Source organism: Pseudophryne corroboree, chromosome 3, assembly GCF_028390025.1.
Source record: "Pseudophryne corroboree isolate aPseCor3 chromosome 3, aPseCor3.hap2, whole genome shotgun sequence".
Taxonomy (NCBI): Eukaryota; Metazoa; Chordata; class Amphibia; order Anura; family Myobatrachidae; genus Pseudophryne; species Pseudophryne corroboree.
In genome coordinates this window covers 112,394,398-112,412,167 of record NC_086446.1, presented here as the reverse complement: position 1 = coordinate 112,412,167, position 17,770 = coordinate 112,394,398, and the positions used below count along the sequence as shown (strand labels likewise).

Below are 17,770 nucleotides of genomic sequence, written 5' to 3'. Positions count from 1 at the left end.
ACTACTGGTTCATAAATGAATAAGTTTGAAAATGGAATGCATCAACAGAACGGTGTTGGCAGTATAAAAATATCTACAGCACCTTGTATTCCCAGGTGGTCTCCCATCCAAGTACTAACCAGGCCCAACACTGCTTAGCTTCCAATATCAGATGAGATTGGGCGTACCCAGTGTGGTGTGGCTGTAGATGACCTTTGTGGTTTCTGTTAGAACTTTTCTACTTCTAACTACTGGTTCATTAATGAATACGTTTGAAAATGGAATGCATCAACAGAACGGTGTTGGCAGTATAAAAATATCTACAGCACCTTGTATTCCCAGGTGGTCTCCCATCTAAGTGCTAACCAGGCCCAACACTGCTTAGCTTCTAAGATCAGATGAGATTGGGCGTATCCAGTGTGGTGTGGCTGTAGATGAGCTTTGTGGTTTCTGTTAGAACTTTTCTACTTCTAACTACTGGTTCATAAATGAGTACGTTTGAAAATGGAATGCATCAACAGAACGGTGTTGGCAGTATAAAAATATCTACAGCACCTTGTATTCCCAGGTGGTCTCCCATCCAAGTACTAACCAGGCCCAACACTGCTAAGCTTCCAAGATCAGATGAGATTGGGCGTATCCAGTGTGGTGTGGCTGTAGATGAGCTTTGTGGTTTCTGTTAGAACTTTTCTACTTCTAACTACTGGTTCATAAATGAGTACGTTTGAAAATGGAATGCATCAACAGAACGGTGTTGGCAGTATAAAAATATCTACAGCACCTTGTATTCCCAGGTGGTCTCCCATCCAACTACTAACCAGGCCCAACACTGCTTAGATTCCAAGATCAGATGAGATTGGGCGTATCCAGTGTGCTGTGACTGTAGATGAGCTTTGTGGTTTCTGTTAGAACTTTTTTACTTCTAACTACTGGTTCATAAATGAATACGTTTGAAAATGGAATGCATCAACAGAACGGTGTTGGCAGTATAAAAATATCTACAGCACCTTGTATTCCCAGGTGGTCTCCCATCCAAGTACTAACCAGGCCCAACACTGCTTAGCTTCCAAAATCAGATGAGATTGGGCGTATCCAGTGTGGTGTGGCTGTAGATGAGCTTTGTGGTTTCTGTTAGAACTTTTCTACTTCTAACTACTGGTTCATAAATGAATACGTTTGAAAATGGAATGCATCAACAGAACGGTGTTGGCAGTATAAAAATATCTACAGCACCTTGTATTCCCAGGTGGGCTCCCTTCCAAGTACTAACCAGGTCCAACACTGCTTAGCTTCCAAGATCAGATGAGATTGGGCATATCCAATGTGGTATGGCTGTAGATGAGCTTTGTGGTTACTGTTAGAACTTTTCTACTTCTAACTACAGGTTCATAAATGAATACGTTTGAAAATGGAATGCATCAACAGAATGGTGTTGGCAGTATAAAAATATCTACAGCACCTTGTATTCCCAGGTGGTCTCCCATCCAAGTACTAACCAGGCCCAACACTGCTTAGCTTCCAAGATCAGATGAGATTGAGCGTATCCAGTGTGGTGTGGCTGTAGATGAGCTTTGTGGTTTCTGTTAGAACTTTTCTACTTCTAACTACTGGTTCATAAATTAATACATTTGAAAATGGAAAACATCAACAGAACGGTGTTGGCAGTAAAAAAATATCTACAGCACCTTGTATTCCAAGGTGCTCTCCCATCCAAGTACTAACCAGGCCCAACACTGCTTAGCTTCCAAGATCAGATGAGATTGGGCGTATCCAGTGTGGTGTGGCTGTAGATGAGCTTTCTGGTTTCTGTTAGAACTTTTCTACTTCTAACTACTGGTTCATAAATGAGTACGTTTGAAAATGGAATGCATCAACAGAACGGTGTTGGCAGTATAAAAATATCTACAGCACCTTGTATTCCCAGGTGGTCTCCCATCCAACTACTAACCAGGCCCAACACTGCTTAGATTCCAAGATCAGATGAGATTGGGCGTATCCAGTGTGGTGTGACTGTAGATGAGCTTTGTGGTTTCTGTTAGAACTTTTCTACTTCTAACTACTGGTTCATAAATGAATACGTTTGAAAATGGAATGCATCAACAGAACGGTGTTGGCAGTATAAAAATATCTACAGCACCTTGTATTCCCAGGTGGTATCCCATCCAAGTACTAACCAGGCCAAACACTGCTTAGCTACCAAGATCAGATGAGATTGGGCGTATCCAATGTGGCTTGGCTGTAGATGAGCTTTGTGGTTTCTGTTAGAACTTTTCTACTTCTTACTACTGGTTCATAAATGAATACGTTTGAAAATGGAATGCATCAACAGAACGGTGTTGGCAGTATAAAAGTATCTACAGCACCTTGTATTCCCAGGTGGTCTCCCATCCAAGTACTAACCAGGCCCAACACTGCTTTGCTTCCAAGATCAGATGAGCTTGGGTGTATCCAGTGTGGTGTGGCTGTAGATGAGCTTTGTGGTTTCTGTTAGAACTTTTCTACTTCTAACTACTGGTTCATAAATTAATACGTTTGAAAATGGAATGCATCAACAGAACGGTGTTGGCAGTATAAAAATATCTACAGCACCTTGTATTCCCAGGTGGTCTCCCATCCAAGTACTAACCAGGCCCAACACTGCTTAGCTTCCAAGATCAGATGAGAATGGGTGTATCCAGTGTGGTGTGGCTGTAGATGAGCTTTGGGGTTTCTGTTAGATCTTTTCTACTTCTAACTACCGGTTCATAAATGAATACGTTTGAAAATGGAATGCATCAACAGAACGGTGTTGGCAGTATAAAAATATCTACAGAACCTTGTATTCCCAGGTGGTCTCCCATCCATGTACTAACCAGGCCCAACACTGCTTAGCTTCCAAGATCAGATGAGATTGGGTGTATCCAGTGTGGTGTGGCTGTAGATGAGCTTTGTGGTTTCTGTTAGATCTTTTCTACTTCTAACTACTGGTTCATAAATGAATACGTTTGAAAATGGAATGCATCAACAGAACGGTGTTGGCAGTATAAAAATATCTACAGCACCTTGTATTCCCAGGTGGTCTCCCATCCAAGTACTAACCAGGCCCAACACTGCTAAGCTGCCAAGATCAGATGAGATTGGGCGTATCCAGTGTGGTGTGGCTGTAGATGAGCTTTGTGGTTTCTGTTAGAACTTTTCTACTTCTAACTACTGGTTCATAAATGAATACATTTGAAAATGGAATGCATCAACAGAACGGTGTTGGCAGTATAAAAATATCTACAGCACATTGTATTCCCAGGTGGTCTCCTATCCAAGTACTAACCAGGAACAACACTGCTTAGCTTCCAAGATCAGATGAGATTGGGCGTATCCAGTGTGGTTTGGATGTAGATGAGCTTTGTGGTTTCTGTTAGAACTTTTCTACTTCTAACTACTGGTTCATAAATGAATACGTTTGAAAATGGAATGCATCATCAGAACGGTGTTGGCAGTATAAAAATATCTACAGCACCTTGTATTCCCAGGTGGTCTCCCATCCAAGTACGAACCAGGCCCAACACTGCTTAGCTTCCAAGATCTGATGAGATTGGGCGTATCCAGTGTGGAGTGGCTGTAGATGAGCTTTGTGGTTTCTGTTAGAACTTTTCTACTTCTAACTACTGGTTCATAAATGAATAAGTTTGAAAATGGAATGCATCAACAGAACGGTGTTGGCAGTATAAAAATATCTACAGAACCTTGTATTCCCAGGTGGTCTCCCATCCAAGTACTAACCAGGCCCAACACTGCTTAGCTTCCAATATCAGATGAGATTGGGCGTACCCAGTGTGGTTTGGATGTAGACGAGCTTTGTGGTTTCTGTTAGAACTTTTCTACTTCTAACTACTGGTTCATAAATGAACACGTTTGAAAATGGAATGCATCAAAAGAACGGTGTTGGCAGTATAAAAATATCTACAGCACCTTGTATTCCCAGGTGGTCTCCCATCCGAGTACTAACCAGGCCCAACACTGCTTAGCTTCCAAGATCAGATGAGATTGGGTGTATCCAGTGTGGTGTGGCTGTAGATGAGCTTTGTGATTTCTGTTAGAACTTTTCTACTTCTAACTACTGGTTCATAAATGAATACATTTGAAAATGGAATGCATCAACAGAACGGTGTTGGCAGTATAAAAATATCTACAGCACATTGTATTCCCAGGTGGTCTCCTATCCAAGTACTAACCAGGCCCAACACTGCTTAGCTTCCAATATCAGATGAGATTGGGCGTACTCAGTGTGGTGTGGCTGTAGATGAGCTTTGTGGTTTCTGTTAGAACTTTTCTACTTCTAACTACTGGTTCATAAATGAATACGTTTGAAAATGGAATGCATCAACAGAACGGTGTTGGCAGTATAAAAATATCTACAGCACCTTGTATTCCCAGGTGGTCTCCCATCCACGTACGAACCAGGCCCAACACTGCTTAGCTTCCAAGATCTGATGAGATTGGGCGTATCCAGTGTGGAGTGGCTGTAGATGAGCTTTGTGGTTTCTGTTAGAACTTTTCTACTTCTAACTACTGGTTCATAAATGAATAAGTTTGAAAATGGAATGCATCAACAGAACGGTGTTGGCAGTATAAAAATATCTACAGCACCTTGTATTCCCAGGTGGTCTCCCATCCAAGTACTAACCAGGCCCAACACTGCTTAGCTTCCAATATCAGATGAGATTGGGCGTACCCAGTGTGGTGTGGCTGTAGATGAGCTTTGTGATTTCTGTTAGAACTTTTCTACTTCTAACTACTGGTTCATAAATGAATACATTTGAAAATGGAATGCATCAACAGAACGGTGTTGGCAGTATAAAAATATCTACAGCACATTGTATTCCCAGGTGGTCTCCAATCCAAGTACTAACCAGGCCCAACACTGCTTAGCTTCCAATATCAGATGAGATTGGGCGTACTCAGTGTGGTGTGGCTGTAGATGACCTTTGTGGTTTCTGTTAGAACTTTTCTACTTCTAACTACTGGTTCATAAATGAATACGTTTGAAAATGGAATGCATCAACAGAACGGTGTTGGCAGTATTAAAATATCTACAGCACCTTGTATTCCCAGGTGGTCTCCCATCCAAGTACTAACCAGGCACAACACTGCTTAGTTTCCAAGATCAGATGAGATTGGGCGTATCCAGTGTGGTGTGGCTGTAGATGAGCTTTGTGGTTTCTGTTAGAACTTTTCTACTTCTAACTACTGGTTCATAAATGAATACGTTTGAAAATGGAATGCATCAACAGAACGGTGTTGGCAGTATAAAAATATCTACAGCACCTTGTATTCCCAGGTGCTCTCCCATCCAAGTACTAACCAGGAACAACACTGCTTAGCTTCCAAGATCAGATGAGATTGGGCGTATCCAGTGTGGTTTGGATGTAGATGAGCTTTGTGGTTTCTGTTAGAACTTTTCTACTTCTAACTACTGGTTCATAAATGAATACGTTTGAAAATGGAATGCATCAACAGAACGGTGTTGGCAGTATAAAAATATCTACAGCACCTTGTATTCCCAGGTGGTCTCCCATCCAAGTACGAACCAGGCCCAACACTGCTTAGCTTCCAAGATCTGATGAGATTGGGCGTATCCAGTGTGGAGTGGCTGTAGATGAGCTTTGTGGTTTCTGTTAGAACTTTTCTACTTCTAACTACTGGTTCATAAATGAATAAGTTTGAAAATGGAATGCATCAACAGAACGGTGTTGGCAGTATAAAAATATCTACAGAACCTTGTATTCCCAGGTGGTCTCCCATCCAAGTACTAACCAGGCCCAACACTGCTTAGCTTCCAATATCAGATGAGATTGGGCGTACCCAGTGTGGTTTGGATGTAGACGAGCTTTGTGGTTTCTGTTAGAACTTTTCTACTTCTAACTACTGGTTCATAAATGAACACGTTTGAAAATGGAATGCATCAAAAGAACGGTGTTGGCAGTATAAAAATATCTACAGCACCTTGTATTCCCAGGTGGTCTCCCATCCGAGTACTAACCAGGCCCAACACTGCTTAGCTTCCAAGATCAGATGAGATTGGGTGTATCCAGTGTGGTGTGGCTGTAGATGAGCTTTGTGATTTCTGTTAGAACTTTTCTACTGCTAACTACTGGTTCATAAATGAATACATTTGAAAATGGAATGCATCAACAGAACGGTGTTGGCAGTATAAAAATATCTACAGCACATTGTATTCCCAGGTGGTCTCCTATCCAAGTACTAACCAGGCCCAACACTGCTTAGCTTCCAATATCAGATGAGATTGGGCGTACTCAGTGTGGTGTGGCTGTAGATGACCTTTGTGGTTTCTGTTAGAACTTTTCTACTTCTAACTACTGGTTCATAAATGAATACGTTTGAAAATGGAATGCATCAACAGAACGGTGTTGGCAGTATTAAAATATCTACAGCACCTTGTATTCCCAGGTGGTCTCCCATCCAAGTACTAACCAGGCACAACACTGCTTAGTTTCCAAGATCAGATGAGATTGGGCGTATCCAGTGTGGTGTGGCTGTAGATGAGCTTTGTGGTTTCTGTTAGAACTTTTCTACTTCTAACTACTGGTTCATAAATGAATACGTTTGAAAATGGAATGCATCAACAGAACGGTGTTGGCAGTATAAAAATATCTACAGCACCTTGTATTCCCAGGTGGTCTCCCATCCAAGTACTAACCAGGCCCAACACTGCTTAGCTTCCAATATCAGATGAGATTGGGCGTACCCAGTGTGGTGTGGCTGTAGATGACCTTTGTGGTTTCTGTTAGAACTTTTCTACTTCTAACTACTGGTTCATTAATGAATACGTTTGAAAATGGAATGCATCAACAGAACGGTGTTGGCAGTATAAAAATATCTACAGCACCTTGTATTCCCAGGTGGTCTCCCATCTAAGTGCTAACCAGGCCCAACACTGCTTAGCTTCTAAGATCAGATGAGATTGGGCATATCCAGTGTGGTGTGGCTGTAGATGAGCTTTGTGGTTTCTGTTAGAACTTTTCTACTTCTAACTACTGGTTCATAAATGAATACGTTTGAAAATGGAATGCATCAACAGAACGTTGTTGGCAGTATAAAAATATCAACAGCACCTTGTATTCCCAGGTGGTCTCCCATCCAAGTACTAACCAGGCCCAACACTGCTTAGCTTCCAAGATCAGATGAGATTGGGCGTATCCAGTGTGGTGTGGCTGTAGATGAGCTGTGGGGTTTCTGTTAGATCTTTTCTACTTCTAACTACTGGTTCATAAATGAATACGTTTGAAAATGGAATGCATCAACAGAACGGTGTTGGCAGTATAAAAATATCTACAGCACCTTGTATTCCCAGGTGGTCTCCCATCCGAGTACTAACCAGGCCCAACACTGCTTAGCTTCCAAGATCAGATGAGATTGGGTGTATCCAGTGTGGTGTGGCTGTAGATGAGCTTTGTGATTTCTGTTAGAACTTTTCTACTTCTAACTACTGGTTCATAAATGAATACATTTGAAAATGGAATGCATCAACAGAACGGTGTTGGCAGTATAAAAATATCTACAGCACATTGTATTCCCAGGTGGTCTCCTATCCAAGTACTAACCAGGCCCAACACTGCTTAGCTTCCAATATCAGATGAGATTGGGCGTACTCAGTGTGGTGTGGCTGTAGATGACCTTTGTGGTTTCTGTTAGAACTTTTCTACTTCTAACTACTGGTTCATAAATGAATACGTTTGAAAATGGAATGCATCAACAGAACGGTGTTGGCAGTATTAAAATATCTACAGCACCTTGTATTCCCAGGTGGTCTCCCATCCAAGTACTAACCAGGCACAACACTGCTTAGTTTCCAAGATCAGATGAGATTGGGCGTATCCAGTGTGGTGTGGCTGTAGATGAGCTTTGTGGTTTCTGTTAGAACTTTTCTACTTCTAACTACTGGTTCATAAATGAATACGTTTGAAAATGGAATGCATCAACAGAACGGTGTTGGCAGTATAAAAATATCTACAGCACCTTGTATTCCCAGGTGCTCTCCCATCCAAGTACTAACCAGGAACAACACTGCTTAGCTTCCAAGATCAGATGAGATTGGGCGTATCCAGTGTGGTTTGGATGTAGATGAGCTTTGTGGTTTCTGTTAGAACTTTTCTACTTCTAACTACTGGTTCATAAATGAATACGTTTGAAAATGGAATGCATCAACAGAACGGTGTTGGCAGTATAAAAATATCTACAGCACCTTGTATTCCCAGGTGGTCTCCCATCCACGTACGAACCAGGCCCAACACTGCTTAGCTTCCAAGATCTGATGAGATTGGGCGTATCCAGTGTGGAGTGGCTGTAGATGAGCTTTGTGGTTTCTGTTAGAACTTTTCTACTTCTAACTACTGGTTCATAAATGAATAAGTTTGAAAATGGAATGCATCAACAGAACGGTGTTGGCAGTATAAAAATATCTACAGCACCTTGTATTCCCAGGTGGTCTCCCATCCAAGTACTAACCAGGCCCAACACTGCTTAGCTTCCAATATCAGATGAGATTGGGCGTACCCAGTGTGGTGTGGCTGTAGATGACCTTTGTGGTTTCTGTTAGAACTTTTCTACTTCTAACTACTGGTTCATTAATGAATACGTTTGAAAATGGAATGCATCAACAGAACGGTGTTGGCAGTATAAAAATATCTACAGCACCTTGTATTCCCAGGTGGTCTCCCATCTAAGTGCTAACCAGGCCCAACACTGCTTAGCTTCTAAGATCAGATGAGATTGGGCGTATCCAGTGTGGTGTGGCTGTAGATGAGCTTTGTGGTTTCTGTTAGAACTTTTCTACTTCTAACTACTGGTTCATAAATGAATACGTTTGAAAATGGAATGCATCAACAGAACGTTGTTGGCAGTATAAAAATATCAACAGCACCTTGTATTCCCAGGTGGTCTCCCATCCAAGTACTAACCAGGCCCAACACTGCTTAGCTTCCAAGATCAGATGAGATTGGGCGTATCCAGTGTGGTGTGGCTGTAGATGAGCTGTGGGGTTTCTGTTAGATCTTTTCTACTTCTAACTACTGGTTCATAAATGAATACGTTTGAAAATGGAATGCATCAACAGAACGGTGTTGGCAGTATAAAAATATCTACAGCACCTTGTATTCCCAGGTGGTCTCCCATCCGAGTACTAACCAGGCCCAACACTGCTTAGCTTCCAAGATCAGATGAGATTGGGTGTATCCAGTGTGGTGTGGCTGTAGATGAGCTTTGTGATTTCTGTTAGAACTTTTCTACTTCTAACTACTGGTTCATAAATGAATACATTTGAAAATGGAATGCATCAACAGAACGGTGTTGGCAGTATAAAAATATCTACAGCACATTGTATTCCCAGGTGGTCTCCTATCCAAGTACTAACCAGGCCCAACACTGCTTAGCTTCCAATATCAGATGAGATTGGGCGTACTCAGTGTGGTGTGGCTGTAGATGACCTTTGTGGTTTCTGTTAGAACTTTTCTACTTCTAACTACTGGTTCATAAATGAATACGTTTGAAAATGGAATGCATCAACAGAACGGTGTTGGCAGTATTAAAATATCTACAGCACCTTGTATTCCCAGGTGGTCTCCCATCCAAGTACTAACCAGGCACAACACTGCTTAGTTTCCAAGATCAGATGAGATTGGGCGTATCCAGTGTGGTGTGGCTGTAGATGAGCTTTGTGGTTTCTGTTAGAACTTTTCTACTTCTAACTACTGGTTCATAAATGAATACGTTTGAAAATGGAATGCATCAACAGAACGGTGTTGGCAGTATAAAAATATCTACAGCACCTTGTATTCCCAGGTGCTCTCCCATCCAAGTACTAACCAGGAACAACACTGCTTAGCTTCCAAGATCAGATGAGATTGGGCGTATCCAGTGTGGTTTGGATGTAGATGAGCTTTGTGGTTTCTGTTAGAACTTTTCTACTTCTAACTACTGGTTCATAAATGAATACGTTTGAAAATGGAATGCATCAACAGAACGGTGTTGGCAGTATAAAAATATCTACAGCACCTTGTATTCCCAGGTGGTCTCCCATCCAAGTACGAACCAGGCCCAACACTGCTTAGCTTCCAAGATCTGATGAGATTGGGCGTATCCAGTGTGGAGTGGCTGTAGATGAGCTTTGTGGTTTCTGTTAGAACTTTTCTACTTCTAACTACTGGTTCATAAATGAATAAGTTTGAAAATGGAATGCATCAACAGAACGGTGTTGGCAGTATAAAAATATCTACAGCACCTTGTATTCCCAGGTGGTCTCCCATCCAAGTACTAACCAGGCCCAACACTGCTTAGCTTCCAATATCAGATGAGATTGGGCGTACCCAGTGTGGTGTGGCTGTAGATGACCTTTGTGGTTTCTGTTAGAACTTTTCTACTTCTAACTACTGGTTCATTAATGAATACGTTTGAAAATGGAATGCATCAACAGAACGGTGTTGGCAGTATAAAAATATCTACAGCACCTTGTATTCCCAGGCGGTCTCCCATCTAAGTGCTAACCAGGCCCAACACTGCTTAGCTTCTAAGATCAGATGAGATTGGGCGTATCCAGTGTGGTGTGGCTGTAGATGAGCTTTGTGGTTTCTGTTAGAACTTTTCTACTTCTAACTACTGGTTCATAAATGAGTACGTTTGAAAATGGAATGCATCAACAGAACGGTGTTGGCAGTATAAAAATATCTACAGCACCTTGTATTCCCAGGTGGTCTCCCATCCAAGTACTAACCAGGCCCAACACTGCTAAGCTTCCAAGATCAGATGAGATTGGGCGTATCCAGTGTGGTGTGGCTGTAGATGAGCTTTGTGGTTTCTGTTAGAACTTTTCTACTTCTAACTACTGGTTCATAAATGAGTACGTTTGAAAATGGAATGCATCAACAGAACGGTGTTGGCAGTATAAAAATATCTACAGCACCTTGTATTCCCAGGTGGTCTCCCATCCAACTACTAACCAGGCCCAACACTGCTTAGATTCCAAGATCAGATGAGATTGGGCGTATCCAGTGTGCTGTGACTGTAGATGAGCTTTGTGGTTTCTGTTAGAACTTTTTTACTTCTAACTACTGGTTCATAAATGAATACGTTTGAAAATGGAATGCATCAACAGAACGGTGTTGGCAGTATAAAAATATCTACAGCACCTTGTATTCCCAGGTGGTCTCCCATCCAAGTACTAACCAGGCCCAACACTGCTTAGCTTCCAAAATCAGATGAGATTGGGCGTATCCAGTGTGGTGTGGCTGTAGATGAGCTTTGTGGTTTCTGTTAGAACTTTTCTACTTCTAACTACTGGTTCATAAATGAATACGTTTGAAAATGGAATGCATCAACAGAACGGTGTTGGCAGTATAAAAATATCTACAGCACCTTGTATTCCCAGGTGGGCTCCCTTCCAAGTACTAACCAGGTCCAACACTGCTTAGCTTCCAAGATCAGATGAGATTGGGCATATCCAATGTGGTATGGCTGTAGATGAGCTTTGTGGTTACTGTTAGAACTTTTCTACTTCTAACTACAGGTTCATAAATGAATACGTTTGAAAATGGAATGCATCAACAGAATGGTGTTGGCAGTATAAAAATATCTACAGCACCTTGTATTCCCAGGTGGTCTCCCATCCAAGTACTAACCAGGCCCAACACTGCTTAGCTTCCAAGATCAGATGAGATTGAGCGTATCCAGTGTGGTGTGGCTGTAGATGAGCTTTGTGGTTTCTGTTAGAACTTTTCTACTTCTAACTACTGGTTCATAAATTAATACATTTGAAAATGGAAAACATCAACAGAACGGTGTTGGCAGTAAAAAAATATCTACAGCACCTTGTATTCCAAGGTGCTCTCCCATCCAAGTACTAACCAGGCCCAACACTGCTTAGCTTCCAAGATCAGATGAGATTGGGCGTATCCAGTGTGGTGTGGCTGTAGATGAGCTTTCTGGTTTCTGTTAGAACTTTTCTACTTCTAACTACTGGTTCATAAATGAGTACGTTTGAAAATGGAATGCATCAACAGAACGGTGTTGGCAGTATAAAAATATCTACAGCACCTTGTATTCCCAGGTGGTCTCCCATCCAACTACTAACCAGGCCCAACACTGCTTAGATTCCAAGATCAGATGAGATTGGGCGTATCCAGTGTGGTGTGACTGTAGATGAGCTTTGTGGTTTCTGTTAGAACTTTTCTACTTCTAACTACTGGTTCATAAATGAATACGTTTGAAAATGGAATGCATCAACAGAACGGTGTTGGCAGTATAAAAATATCTACAGCACCTTGTATTCCCAGGTGGTATCCCATCCAAGTACTAACCAGGCCAAACACTGCTTAGCTACCAAGATCAGATGAGATTGGGCGTATCCAATGTGGCTTGGCTGTAGATGAGCTTTGTGGTTTCTGTTAGAACTTTTCTACTTCTTACTACTGGTTCATAAATGAATACGTTTGAAAATGGAATGCATCAACAGAACGGTGTTGGCAGTATAAAAGTATCTACAGCACCTTGTATTCCCAGGTGGTCTCCCATCCAAGTACTAACCAGGCCCAACACTGCTTTGCTTCCAAGATCAGATGAGCTTGGGTGTATCCAGTGTGGTGTGGCTGTAGATGAGCTTTGTGGTTTCTGTTAGAACTTTTCTACTTCTAACTACTGGTTCATAAATTAATACGTTTGAAAATGGAATGCATCAACAGAACGGTGTTGGCAGTATAAAAATATCTACAGCACCTTGTATTCCCAGGTGGTCTCCCATCCAAGTACTAACCAGGCCCAACACTGCTTAGCTTCCAAGATCAGATGAGAATGGGTGTATCCAGTGTGGTGTGGCTGTAGATGAGCTTTGGGGTTTCTGTTAGATCTTTTCTACTTCTAACTACCGGTTCATAAATGAATACGTTTGAAAATGGAATGCATCAACAGAACGGTGTTGGCAGTATAAAAATATCTACAGAACCTTGTATTCCCAGGTGGTCTCCCATCCATGTACTAACCAGGCCCAACACTGCTTAGCTTCCAAGATCAGATGAGATTGGGTGTATCCAGTGTGGTGTGGCTGTAGATGAGCTTTGTGGTTTCTGTTAGATCTTTTCTACTTCTAACTACTGGTTCATAAATGAATACGTTTGAAAATGGAATGCATCAACAGAACGGTGTTGGCAGTATAAAAATATCTACAGCACCTTGTATTCCCAGGTGGTCTCCCATCCAAGTACTAACCAGGCCCAACACTGCTAAGCTGCCAAGATCAGATGAGATTGGGCGTATCCAGTGTGGTGTGGCTGTAGATGAGCTTTGTGGTTTCTGTTAGAACTTTTCTACTTCTAACTACTGGTTCATAAATGAATACATTTGAAAATGGAATGCATCAACAGAACGGTGTTGGCAGTATAAAAATATCTACAGCACATTGTATTCCCAGGTGGTCTCCTATCCAAGTACTAACCAGGCCCAACACTGCTTAGCTTCCAATATCAGATGAGATTGGGCGTACTCAGTGTGGTGTGGCTGTAGATGACCTTTGTGGTTTCTGTTAGAACTTTTCTACTTCTAACTACTGGTTCATAAATGAATACGTTTGAAAATGGAATGCATCAACAGAACGGTGTTGGCAGTATAAAAATATCTACAGCACCTTGTATTCCCAGGTGGTCTCCCATCCAAGTACGAACCAGGCCCAACACTGCTTAGCTTCCAAGATCTGATGAGATTGGGCGTATCCAGTGTGGAGTGGCTGTAGATGAGCTTTGTGGTTTCTGTTAGAACTTTTCTACTTCTAACTACTGGTTCATAAATGAATAAGTTTGAAAATGGAATGCATCAACAGAACGGTGTTGGCAGTATAAAAATATCTACAGCACCTTGTATTCCCAGGTGGTCTCCCAACCAAGTACTAACCAGGCCCAACACTGCTTAGCTTCCAATATCAGATGAGATTGGGCGTACCCAGTGTGGTGTGGCTGTAGATGACCTTTGTGGTTTCTGTTAGAACTTTTCTACTTCTAACTACTGGTTCATTAATGAATACGTTTGAAAATGGAATGCATCAACAGAACGGTGTTGGCAGTATAAAAATATCTACAGCACCTTGTATTCCCAGGTGGTCTCCCATCTAAGTGCTAACCAGGCCCAACACTGCTTAGCTTCCAAGATCAGATGAGATTGGGCGTATCCAGTGTGGTGTGGCTGTAGATGAGCTTTGTGGTTTCTGTTAGAACTTTTCTACTTCTAACTACTGGTTCATAAATGAATAAGTTTGAAAATGGAATGCATCAACAGAACGTTGTTGGCAGTATAAAAATATCTACAGCACCTTGTATTCCCAGGTGGTCTCCCATCCAAGTACTAACCAGGCCCAACACTGCTTAGCTTCCAAGATCAGATGAGATTGGGCGTATCCAGTATGGTGTGGCTGTAGATAAGCTTTGTGGTTTCTGTTAGAACTTTTCTACTTCTAAATACTGGTTCATAAATGAATACATTTGAAAATGGAATGCATCAACAGAACGGTGTTGGCAGTATAAAAATATCTACAGCACCTTCTATTCCCAGGTGGTCTCCCATCCAAGTACTAACCAGGCCCAACACTGCTTAGCTTCCAAGATCAGATGAGATTAGGCGTATCCAGTCTGGTGTGGCTGTAGATGAGCTTTGTGGTTTCTGTTAGAACTTTTCTACTTCTAACTACTGGTTCATAAATGAATACGTTTTAAAATGGAATGCATCAACAAAACGGTGTTGGCAGTATAAAAATTAGAGATGAGCGGATTCGGTTTTACTCGGTTTTACTCGGTTCTCAAAACCGAATCTTATTGGCTATCCAAAACACGTGACATCCGTGAGCCAATAAGATGTCGTTTTGAGAACCGAGTAAAACCGAGTAAAACCGAATCCGCTCATCTCTAATAAAAATATCTACAGCACCTTCTATTCCCAGGTGGTCTCCCATCCAAGTACTAACCAGGCCCAACACTGCTTCGCTTCCAAGATCAGATGAGATTAGGCGTATCCAGTCTGGTGTGGCTGTAGATGAGCTTTGTGGTTTCTGTTAGAACTTTTCTACTTCTAACTACTGGTTCATAAATGAATACGTTTTAAAATGGAATGCATCAACAGAACGGTGTTGGCAGTATAAAAATATCTACAGCACCTTGTATTCCCAGGTGGTCTCCCATCCAAGTACTAACCAGGCCCAACACTGCTTAGCTTCCAAGATCAGATGAGATTGGGCGTATCCAGTGTGGTGTGGCTGTAGAAAAGCTTTGTGGTTTCTGTTAGAACTTTTCTACTTCTAACTACTGGTTCATAAATGAATACGTTTTAAAATGGAATGCATCAACAGAACGGTGTTGGCAGTATAAAAATATCTACAGCACCTTGTATTCCCAGGTGGTCTCCCATCCAAGTACTAACCAGGCCCAACACTGCTTAGCTTCCAAGATCAGATGAGATTGGGCGTATCCAGTGTGGTGTGGCTGTAGATGAGCTTTGTGGTTTCTGTTAGAACTTTTCTACTTCTAACTACTGGTTCATAAATTAATACGTTTGAAAATGGAATGCATCAACAGAACGGTGTTGGCAGTATAAAAATATCTACAACACCTTGTATTCCCAGGTGGTCTCCTATCCAAGTACTAATCAGGCCCAACATTGCTTAGCTTCCAAGATCAGATGAGATTGGGCGTATGCAGTCTAGTGTGGCTGTAGATGAGCTTTGTGGTTTCTGTTAGAACTTTTCTACTTCTAACTACTGGTTCATAAATGAATACGTTTTAAAATGGAATGCATCAACAGAACGGTGTTGGCAGTATAAAAATATCTACAGCACCTTGTATTCCCAGGTGGTCTCCCATCCAAGTACTAACCAGGCCCAACACTGCTTAGCTTCCAAGATCAGATGAGATTGGGCGTATCCAGTGTGGTGTGGCTGTAGATAAGCTTGGTGGTTTCTGTTAGAACTTTTCTACTTCTAACTACTGGTTCATAAATGAATACGTTTGAAAATGGAATGCATCAACAGAACGGTGTTGGCAGTATAAAAATATCTACAGCACCTTCTATTCCCAGGTGGTCTCCCATCCAAGTACTAACCAGGCCCAACACTGCTTCGCTTCCAAGATCAGATGAGATTAGGCGCATCCAGTCTGGTGTGGCTGTAGATGAGCTTTGTGGTTTCTGTTAGAACTTTTCTACTTCTAACTACTGGTTCATAAATGAATACGTTTTAAAATGGAATGCATCAACAAAACGGTGTTGGCAGTATAAAAATATCTACAGCACCGTGTATTACCAGGTGGTCTCCCATCCAAGTACTAACCAGGCCCAACACTGCTTAGCTTCCAAGATCAGATGAGATTGGGCGTATCCAGTGTGGTGTGGCTGTAGATGAGCTTTGTGGTTTCTGTTAGAACTTTTCTACTTCTAACTACTGGTTCATAAATTAATACGTTTTAAATTGGAATGCATCAACAGAACGGTGTTGGCAGTATAAAAATATCTACAGCACCTTGTATTCCCAGGTGGTCTCCTATCCAAGTACTAACCAGGCCCAACACTGCTTAGCTTCCAAGATCAGATGAGAATGGGCGTATCCAGTATGGTGTGGCTGTAGATAAGCTTTGTGGTTTCTGTTAGAACTTTTCTACTTCTAAATACTGGTTCATAAATGAATACATTTGAAAATGGAATGCATCAACAGAACGGTGTTGGCAGTATAAAAATATCTACAGCACCTTGTATTCCCAGGTGGTCTCCCATCCAAATACTAACCAGGCCAAACACTGCTTAGCTTCCAAGATCAGATGAGATTAGGCGTATCCAGTCTGGTGTGTCTGTAGATGAGCTTTGTGGTTTCTGTTAGAACTTTTCTACTTCTAACTACTGGTTCATAAATGAATACGTTTTAAAATGGAATGCATCAACAGAACGGTGTTGGCAGTATAAAAATATCTACAGCACCTTGTATTCCCAGGTGGTCTCCCATCCAAGTACTAACCAGGCCCAACACTGCTTAGCTTCCAAGATCAGGTGAGATTGGGCGTATCCAGTGTGGTGTGGCTGTAGATGAGCTTTGTGGTTTCTGTTAGAACTTTTCTACTTCTAACTACTGGTTCATAAATTAATACGTTTGAAAATGGAATGCATCAACAGAAAGGTGTTGGCAGTATAAAAATATCTACAGCACCTTGTATTCCCAGGTGGTCTCCTATCCAAGTACTAACCAGGCCCAACATTGCTTAGCTTCCAAGATCAGATGATATTGGGCGTATCCAGTCTGGTGTGGCTGTAGATGAGCTTTGTGGTTTCTGTTAGAACTTTTCTACTTCTAACTACTGGTTCATAAATGAATACGTTTTAAAATGGAATGCATCAACAGAACGGTGTTGGCAGTATAAAAATATCTACAGCACCTTGTATTCCGAGGTGGTCTCCCATCCAAGTACTAACCAGGCCCAACACTGCTTAGCTTCCAAGATCAGATGAGATTAGGCGTATCCAGTCTGGTGTGGCTGTAGATGAGCTTTGTGGTTTCTGTTAGAACTTTTCTACTTCTAACTACTGGTTCATAAATGAATACGTTTTAAAATGGAATGCATCAACAGAACGGTGTTGGCAGTATAAAAATATCTACAGCACCTTGTATTCCCAGGTGGTCTCCCATCCAAGTACTAACCAGGCCCAACACTGCTTAGCTTTCAAGATCAGATGAGATTGGGCGTATCCAGTGTGGTGTGGCTGTAGATGAGCTTTGTGGTTTCTGTTA

The 17,770-nt window shown here is 41.7% G+C and overlaps 40 non-coding genes and 38 pseudogenes across 40 annotated transcripts; all 78 read right to left on the bottom strand.

Moving 5' to 3' along the window:
- Nucleotides 1-70: 70 nt before the first annotated feature.
- Nucleotides 71-189, bottom strand: LOC135069407 (5S ribosomal RNA). Its single transcript, XR_010255589.1, has one exon. It is a non-coding gene; the product is annotated as a 5S ribosomal RNA (ribosomal RNA).
- A 107-nt stretch (nt 190-296) lies between these two features.
- On the bottom strand, nt 297-415 carry LOC134890235 (5S ribosomal RNA; annotated as a pseudogene).
- Nucleotides 416-522: 107 nt separating this feature from the next.
- Nucleotides 523-641, bottom strand: LOC135066284 (5S ribosomal RNA). Its single transcript, XR_010252536.1, has one exon. It is a non-coding gene; the product is annotated as a 5S ribosomal RNA (ribosomal RNA).
- A 107-nt stretch (nt 642-748) lies between these two features.
- On the bottom strand, nt 749-867 carry LOC134893034 (5S ribosomal RNA; annotated as a pseudogene).
- A 107-nt stretch (nt 868-974) lies between these two features.
- LOC135062781 (5S ribosomal RNA) lies at nt 975-1,093 on the bottom strand. Its single transcript, XR_010249124.1, has one exon. It is a non-coding gene; the product is annotated as a 5S ribosomal RNA (ribosomal RNA).
- Nucleotides 1,094-1,200: 107 nt separating this feature from the next.
- LOC134887416 (5S ribosomal RNA) lies at nt 1,201-1,319 on the bottom strand (annotated as a pseudogene).
- A 107-nt stretch (nt 1,320-1,426) lies between these two features.
- On the bottom strand, nt 1,427-1,545 carry LOC135059297 (5S ribosomal RNA). The gene has a single exon (XR_010245705.1). It is a non-coding gene; the product is annotated as a 5S ribosomal RNA (ribosomal RNA).
- A 107-nt stretch (nt 1,546-1,652) lies between these two features.
- On the bottom strand, nt 1,653-1,771 carry LOC134886556 (5S ribosomal RNA). The gene has a single exon (XR_010170636.1). It is a non-coding gene; the product is annotated as a 5S ribosomal RNA (ribosomal RNA).
- A 107-nt stretch (nt 1,772-1,878) lies between these two features.
- Nucleotides 1,879-1,997, bottom strand: LOC134887445 (5S ribosomal RNA; annotated as a pseudogene).
- Nucleotides 1,998-2,104: 107 nt separating this feature from the next.
- On the bottom strand, nt 2,105-2,223 carry LOC134892349 (5S ribosomal RNA; annotated as a pseudogene).
- A 107-nt stretch (nt 2,224-2,330) lies between these two features.
- On the bottom strand, nt 2,331-2,449 carry LOC135066650 (5S ribosomal RNA). Its single transcript, XR_010252893.1, has one exon. It is a non-coding gene; the product is annotated as a 5S ribosomal RNA (ribosomal RNA).
- A 107-nt stretch (nt 2,450-2,556) lies between these two features.
- On the bottom strand, nt 2,557-2,675 carry LOC135061664 (5S ribosomal RNA). Its single transcript, XR_010248039.1, has one exon. It is a non-coding gene; the product is annotated as a 5S ribosomal RNA (ribosomal RNA).
- Nucleotides 2,676-2,782: 107 nt separating this feature from the next.
- Nucleotides 2,783-2,901, bottom strand: LOC135070085 (5S ribosomal RNA). The gene has a single exon (XR_010256260.1). It is a non-coding gene; the product is annotated as a 5S ribosomal RNA (ribosomal RNA).
- Nucleotides 2,902-3,008: 107 nt separating this feature from the next.
- On the bottom strand, nt 3,009-3,127 carry LOC135069774 (5S ribosomal RNA). The gene has a single exon (XR_010255956.1). It is a non-coding gene; the product is annotated as a 5S ribosomal RNA (ribosomal RNA).
- Nucleotides 3,128-3,234: 107 nt separating this feature from the next.
- LOC134896566 (5S ribosomal RNA) lies at nt 3,235-3,353 on the bottom strand (annotated as a pseudogene).
- A 107-nt stretch (nt 3,354-3,460) lies between these two features.
- LOC135067215 (5S ribosomal RNA) lies at nt 3,461-3,579 on the bottom strand. Its single transcript, XR_010253436.1, has one exon. It is a non-coding gene; the product is annotated as a 5S ribosomal RNA (ribosomal RNA).
- A 107-nt stretch (nt 3,580-3,686) lies between these two features.
- On the bottom strand, nt 3,687-3,805 carry LOC134894637 (5S ribosomal RNA; annotated as a pseudogene).
- Nucleotides 3,806-3,912: 107 nt separating this feature from the next.
- LOC134900907 (5S ribosomal RNA) lies at nt 3,913-4,031 on the bottom strand. The gene has a single exon (XR_010174408.1). It is a non-coding gene; the product is annotated as a 5S ribosomal RNA (ribosomal RNA).
- Nucleotides 4,032-4,138: 107 nt separating this feature from the next.
- Nucleotides 4,139-4,257, bottom strand: LOC134893578 (5S ribosomal RNA; annotated as a pseudogene).
- Nucleotides 4,258-4,364: 107 nt separating this feature from the next.
- On the bottom strand, nt 4,365-4,483 carry LOC134887319 (5S ribosomal RNA; annotated as a pseudogene).
- Nucleotides 4,484-4,590: 107 nt separating this feature from the next.
- LOC135069405 (5S ribosomal RNA) lies at nt 4,591-4,709 on the bottom strand. The gene has a single exon (XR_010255587.1). It is a non-coding gene; the product is annotated as a 5S ribosomal RNA (ribosomal RNA).
- A 107-nt stretch (nt 4,710-4,816) lies between these two features.
- On the bottom strand, nt 4,817-4,935 carry LOC134894711 (5S ribosomal RNA; annotated as a pseudogene).
- Nucleotides 4,936-5,042: 107 nt separating this feature from the next.
- Nucleotides 5,043-5,161, bottom strand: LOC134888276 (5S ribosomal RNA; annotated as a pseudogene).
- A 107-nt stretch (nt 5,162-5,268) lies between these two features.
- On the bottom strand, nt 5,269-5,387 carry LOC134895644 (5S ribosomal RNA; annotated as a pseudogene).
- A 107-nt stretch (nt 5,388-5,494) lies between these two features.
- Nucleotides 5,495-5,613, bottom strand: LOC135067214 (5S ribosomal RNA). The gene has a single exon (XR_010253435.1). It is a non-coding gene; the product is annotated as a 5S ribosomal RNA (ribosomal RNA).
- Nucleotides 5,614-5,720: 107 nt separating this feature from the next.
- Nucleotides 5,721-5,839, bottom strand: LOC134894636 (5S ribosomal RNA; annotated as a pseudogene).
- Nucleotides 5,840-5,946: 107 nt separating this feature from the next.
- LOC134900895 (5S ribosomal RNA) lies at nt 5,947-6,065 on the bottom strand. The gene has a single exon (XR_010174397.1). It is a non-coding gene; the product is annotated as a 5S ribosomal RNA (ribosomal RNA).
- A 107-nt stretch (nt 6,066-6,172) lies between these two features.
- On the bottom strand, nt 6,173-6,291 carry LOC134893577 (5S ribosomal RNA; annotated as a pseudogene).
- A 107-nt stretch (nt 6,292-6,398) lies between these two features.
- On the bottom strand, nt 6,399-6,517 carry LOC134888273 (5S ribosomal RNA; annotated as a pseudogene).
- A 107-nt stretch (nt 6,518-6,624) lies between these two features.
- LOC135069404 (5S ribosomal RNA) lies at nt 6,625-6,743 on the bottom strand. Its single transcript, XR_010255586.1, has one exon. It is a non-coding gene; the product is annotated as a 5S ribosomal RNA (ribosomal RNA).
- Nucleotides 6,744-6,850: 107 nt separating this feature from the next.
- Nucleotides 6,851-6,969, bottom strand: LOC134892303 (5S ribosomal RNA; annotated as a pseudogene).
- A 107-nt stretch (nt 6,970-7,076) lies between these two features.
- On the bottom strand, nt 7,077-7,195 carry LOC135061376 (5S ribosomal RNA). Its single transcript, XR_010247759.1, has one exon. It is a non-coding gene; the product is annotated as a 5S ribosomal RNA (ribosomal RNA).
- Nucleotides 7,196-7,302: 107 nt separating this feature from the next.
- LOC134900884 (5S ribosomal RNA) lies at nt 7,303-7,421 on the bottom strand. Its single transcript, XR_010174386.1, has one exon. It is a non-coding gene; the product is annotated as a 5S ribosomal RNA (ribosomal RNA).
- Nucleotides 7,422-7,528: 107 nt separating this feature from the next.
- On the bottom strand, nt 7,529-7,647 carry LOC134893576 (5S ribosomal RNA; annotated as a pseudogene).
- A 107-nt stretch (nt 7,648-7,754) lies between these two features.
- On the bottom strand, nt 7,755-7,873 carry LOC134888271 (5S ribosomal RNA; annotated as a pseudogene).
- A 107-nt stretch (nt 7,874-7,980) lies between these two features.
- Nucleotides 7,981-8,099, bottom strand: LOC134895643 (5S ribosomal RNA; annotated as a pseudogene).
- Nucleotides 8,100-8,206: 107 nt separating this feature from the next.
- LOC134887318 (5S ribosomal RNA) lies at nt 8,207-8,325 on the bottom strand (annotated as a pseudogene).
- A 107-nt stretch (nt 8,326-8,432) lies between these two features.
- On the bottom strand, nt 8,433-8,551 carry LOC135069403 (5S ribosomal RNA). Its single transcript, XR_010255585.1, has one exon. It is a non-coding gene; the product is annotated as a 5S ribosomal RNA (ribosomal RNA).
- Nucleotides 8,552-8,658: 107 nt separating this feature from the next.
- Nucleotides 8,659-8,777, bottom strand: LOC134890234 (5S ribosomal RNA; annotated as a pseudogene).
- Nucleotides 8,778-8,884: 107 nt separating this feature from the next.
- On the bottom strand, nt 8,885-9,003 carry LOC135061375 (5S ribosomal RNA). The gene has a single exon (XR_010247758.1). It is a non-coding gene; the product is annotated as a 5S ribosomal RNA (ribosomal RNA).
- Nucleotides 9,004-9,110: 107 nt separating this feature from the next.
- On the bottom strand, nt 9,111-9,229 carry LOC134900873 (5S ribosomal RNA). The gene has a single exon (XR_010174375.1). It is a non-coding gene; the product is annotated as a 5S ribosomal RNA (ribosomal RNA).
- Nucleotides 9,230-9,336: 107 nt separating this feature from the next.
- Nucleotides 9,337-9,455, bottom strand: LOC134893575 (5S ribosomal RNA; annotated as a pseudogene).
- A 107-nt stretch (nt 9,456-9,562) lies between these two features.
- LOC134888275 (5S ribosomal RNA) lies at nt 9,563-9,681 on the bottom strand (annotated as a pseudogene).
- A 107-nt stretch (nt 9,682-9,788) lies between these two features.
- LOC134895642 (5S ribosomal RNA) lies at nt 9,789-9,907 on the bottom strand (annotated as a pseudogene).
- Nucleotides 9,908-10,014: 107 nt separating this feature from the next.
- On the bottom strand, nt 10,015-10,133 carry LOC135067212 (5S ribosomal RNA). The gene has a single exon (XR_010253434.1). It is a non-coding gene; the product is annotated as a 5S ribosomal RNA (ribosomal RNA).
- Nucleotides 10,134-10,240: 107 nt separating this feature from the next.
- LOC135069402 (5S ribosomal RNA) lies at nt 10,241-10,359 on the bottom strand. The gene has a single exon (XR_010255584.1). It is a non-coding gene; the product is annotated as a 5S ribosomal RNA (ribosomal RNA).
- Nucleotides 10,360-10,466: 107 nt separating this feature from the next.
- LOC134890594 (5S ribosomal RNA) lies at nt 10,467-10,585 on the bottom strand (annotated as a pseudogene).
- A 107-nt stretch (nt 10,586-10,692) lies between these two features.
- Nucleotides 10,693-10,811, bottom strand: LOC135066283 (5S ribosomal RNA). Its single transcript, XR_010252535.1, has one exon. It is a non-coding gene; the product is annotated as a 5S ribosomal RNA (ribosomal RNA).
- A 107-nt stretch (nt 10,812-10,918) lies between these two features.
- Nucleotides 10,919-11,037, bottom strand: LOC134893032 (5S ribosomal RNA; annotated as a pseudogene).
- Nucleotides 11,038-11,144: 107 nt separating this feature from the next.
- Nucleotides 11,145-11,263, bottom strand: LOC135062780 (5S ribosomal RNA). Its single transcript, XR_010249123.1, has one exon. It is a non-coding gene; the product is annotated as a 5S ribosomal RNA (ribosomal RNA).
- A 107-nt stretch (nt 11,264-11,370) lies between these two features.
- Nucleotides 11,371-11,489, bottom strand: LOC134887415 (5S ribosomal RNA; annotated as a pseudogene).
- A 107-nt stretch (nt 11,490-11,596) lies between these two features.
- Nucleotides 11,597-11,715, bottom strand: LOC135059296 (5S ribosomal RNA). The gene has a single exon (XR_010245704.1). It is a non-coding gene; the product is annotated as a 5S ribosomal RNA (ribosomal RNA).
- Nucleotides 11,716-11,822: 107 nt separating this feature from the next.
- Nucleotides 11,823-11,941, bottom strand: LOC134886554 (5S ribosomal RNA). The gene has a single exon (XR_010170634.1). It is a non-coding gene; the product is annotated as a 5S ribosomal RNA (ribosomal RNA).
- A 107-nt stretch (nt 11,942-12,048) lies between these two features.
- On the bottom strand, nt 12,049-12,167 carry LOC134887444 (5S ribosomal RNA; annotated as a pseudogene).
- Nucleotides 12,168-12,274: 107 nt separating this feature from the next.
- On the bottom strand, nt 12,275-12,393 carry LOC134892348 (5S ribosomal RNA; annotated as a pseudogene).
- Nucleotides 12,394-12,500: 107 nt separating this feature from the next.
- On the bottom strand, nt 12,501-12,619 carry LOC135066649 (5S ribosomal RNA). Its single transcript, XR_010252892.1, has one exon. It is a non-coding gene; the product is annotated as a 5S ribosomal RNA (ribosomal RNA).
- A 107-nt stretch (nt 12,620-12,726) lies between these two features.
- Nucleotides 12,727-12,845, bottom strand: LOC135061663 (5S ribosomal RNA). Its single transcript, XR_010248038.1, has one exon. It is a non-coding gene; the product is annotated as a 5S ribosomal RNA (ribosomal RNA).
- A 107-nt stretch (nt 12,846-12,952) lies between these two features.
- Nucleotides 12,953-13,071, bottom strand: LOC135070084 (5S ribosomal RNA). Its single transcript, XR_010256259.1, has one exon. It is a non-coding gene; the product is annotated as a 5S ribosomal RNA (ribosomal RNA).
- A 107-nt stretch (nt 13,072-13,178) lies between these two features.
- LOC135069773 (5S ribosomal RNA) lies at nt 13,179-13,297 on the bottom strand. The gene has a single exon (XR_010255955.1). It is a non-coding gene; the product is annotated as a 5S ribosomal RNA (ribosomal RNA).
- A 107-nt stretch (nt 13,298-13,404) lies between these two features.
- On the bottom strand, nt 13,405-13,523 carry LOC134893574 (5S ribosomal RNA; annotated as a pseudogene).
- Nucleotides 13,524-13,630: 107 nt separating this feature from the next.
- Nucleotides 13,631-13,749, bottom strand: LOC135067211 (5S ribosomal RNA). The gene has a single exon (XR_010253433.1). It is a non-coding gene; the product is annotated as a 5S ribosomal RNA (ribosomal RNA).
- A 107-nt stretch (nt 13,750-13,856) lies between these two features.
- Nucleotides 13,857-13,975, bottom strand: LOC134885413 (5S ribosomal RNA). Its single transcript, XR_010169528.1, has one exon. It is a non-coding gene; the product is annotated as a 5S ribosomal RNA (ribosomal RNA).
- A 107-nt stretch (nt 13,976-14,082) lies between these two features.
- On the bottom strand, nt 14,083-14,201 carry LOC135070417 (5S ribosomal RNA). The gene has a single exon (XR_010256583.1). It is a non-coding gene; the product is annotated as a 5S ribosomal RNA (ribosomal RNA).
- A 107-nt stretch (nt 14,202-14,308) lies between these two features.
- Nucleotides 14,309-14,427, bottom strand: LOC135059325 (5S ribosomal RNA). Its single transcript, XR_010245732.1, has one exon. It is a non-coding gene; the product is annotated as a 5S ribosomal RNA (ribosomal RNA).
- A 107-nt stretch (nt 14,428-14,534) lies between these two features.
- LOC134889562 (5S ribosomal RNA) lies at nt 14,535-14,653 on the bottom strand (annotated as a pseudogene).
- A 266-nt stretch (nt 14,654-14,919) lies between these two features.
- LOC134891694 (5S ribosomal RNA) lies at nt 14,920-15,038 on the bottom strand (annotated as a pseudogene).
- Nucleotides 15,039-15,145: 107 nt separating this feature from the next.
- Nucleotides 15,146-15,264, bottom strand: LOC135059537 (5S ribosomal RNA). Its single transcript, XR_010245939.1, has one exon. It is a non-coding gene; the product is annotated as a 5S ribosomal RNA (ribosomal RNA).
- A 107-nt stretch (nt 15,265-15,371) lies between these two features.
- Nucleotides 15,372-15,490, bottom strand: LOC135063844 (5S ribosomal RNA). The gene has a single exon (XR_010250166.1). It is a non-coding gene; the product is annotated as a 5S ribosomal RNA (ribosomal RNA).
- Nucleotides 15,491-15,597: 107 nt separating this feature from the next.
- LOC134895552 (5S ribosomal RNA) lies at nt 15,598-15,716 on the bottom strand (annotated as a pseudogene).
- A 107-nt stretch (nt 15,717-15,823) lies between these two features.
- On the bottom strand, nt 15,824-15,942 carry LOC135063832 (5S ribosomal RNA). Its single transcript, XR_010250155.1, has one exon. It is a non-coding gene; the product is annotated as a 5S ribosomal RNA (ribosomal RNA).
- A 107-nt stretch (nt 15,943-16,049) lies between these two features.
- LOC134890965 (5S ribosomal RNA) lies at nt 16,050-16,168 on the bottom strand (annotated as a pseudogene).
- Nucleotides 16,169-16,275: 107 nt separating this feature from the next.
- LOC135069227 (5S ribosomal RNA) lies at nt 16,276-16,394 on the bottom strand. Its single transcript, XR_010255414.1, has one exon. It is a non-coding gene; the product is annotated as a 5S ribosomal RNA (ribosomal RNA).
- Nucleotides 16,395-16,501: 107 nt separating this feature from the next.
- Nucleotides 16,502-16,620, bottom strand: LOC134889628 (5S ribosomal RNA; annotated as a pseudogene).
- A 107-nt stretch (nt 16,621-16,727) lies between these two features.
- On the bottom strand, nt 16,728-16,846 carry LOC134895882 (5S ribosomal RNA; annotated as a pseudogene).
- A 107-nt stretch (nt 16,847-16,953) lies between these two features.
- On the bottom strand, nt 16,954-17,072 carry LOC135063308 (5S ribosomal RNA). The gene has a single exon (XR_010249643.1). It is a non-coding gene; the product is annotated as a 5S ribosomal RNA (ribosomal RNA).
- A 107-nt stretch (nt 17,073-17,179) lies between these two features.
- LOC134895343 (5S ribosomal RNA) lies at nt 17,180-17,298 on the bottom strand (annotated as a pseudogene).
- A 107-nt stretch (nt 17,299-17,405) lies between these two features.
- On the bottom strand, nt 17,406-17,524 carry LOC134889150 (5S ribosomal RNA; annotated as a pseudogene).
- Nucleotides 17,525-17,631: 107 nt separating this feature from the next.
- LOC135061590 (5S ribosomal RNA) lies at nt 17,632-17,750 on the bottom strand. Its single transcript, XR_010247968.1, has one exon. It is a non-coding gene; the product is annotated as a 5S ribosomal RNA (ribosomal RNA).
- Nucleotides 17,751-17,770: the final 20 nt, after the last annotated feature.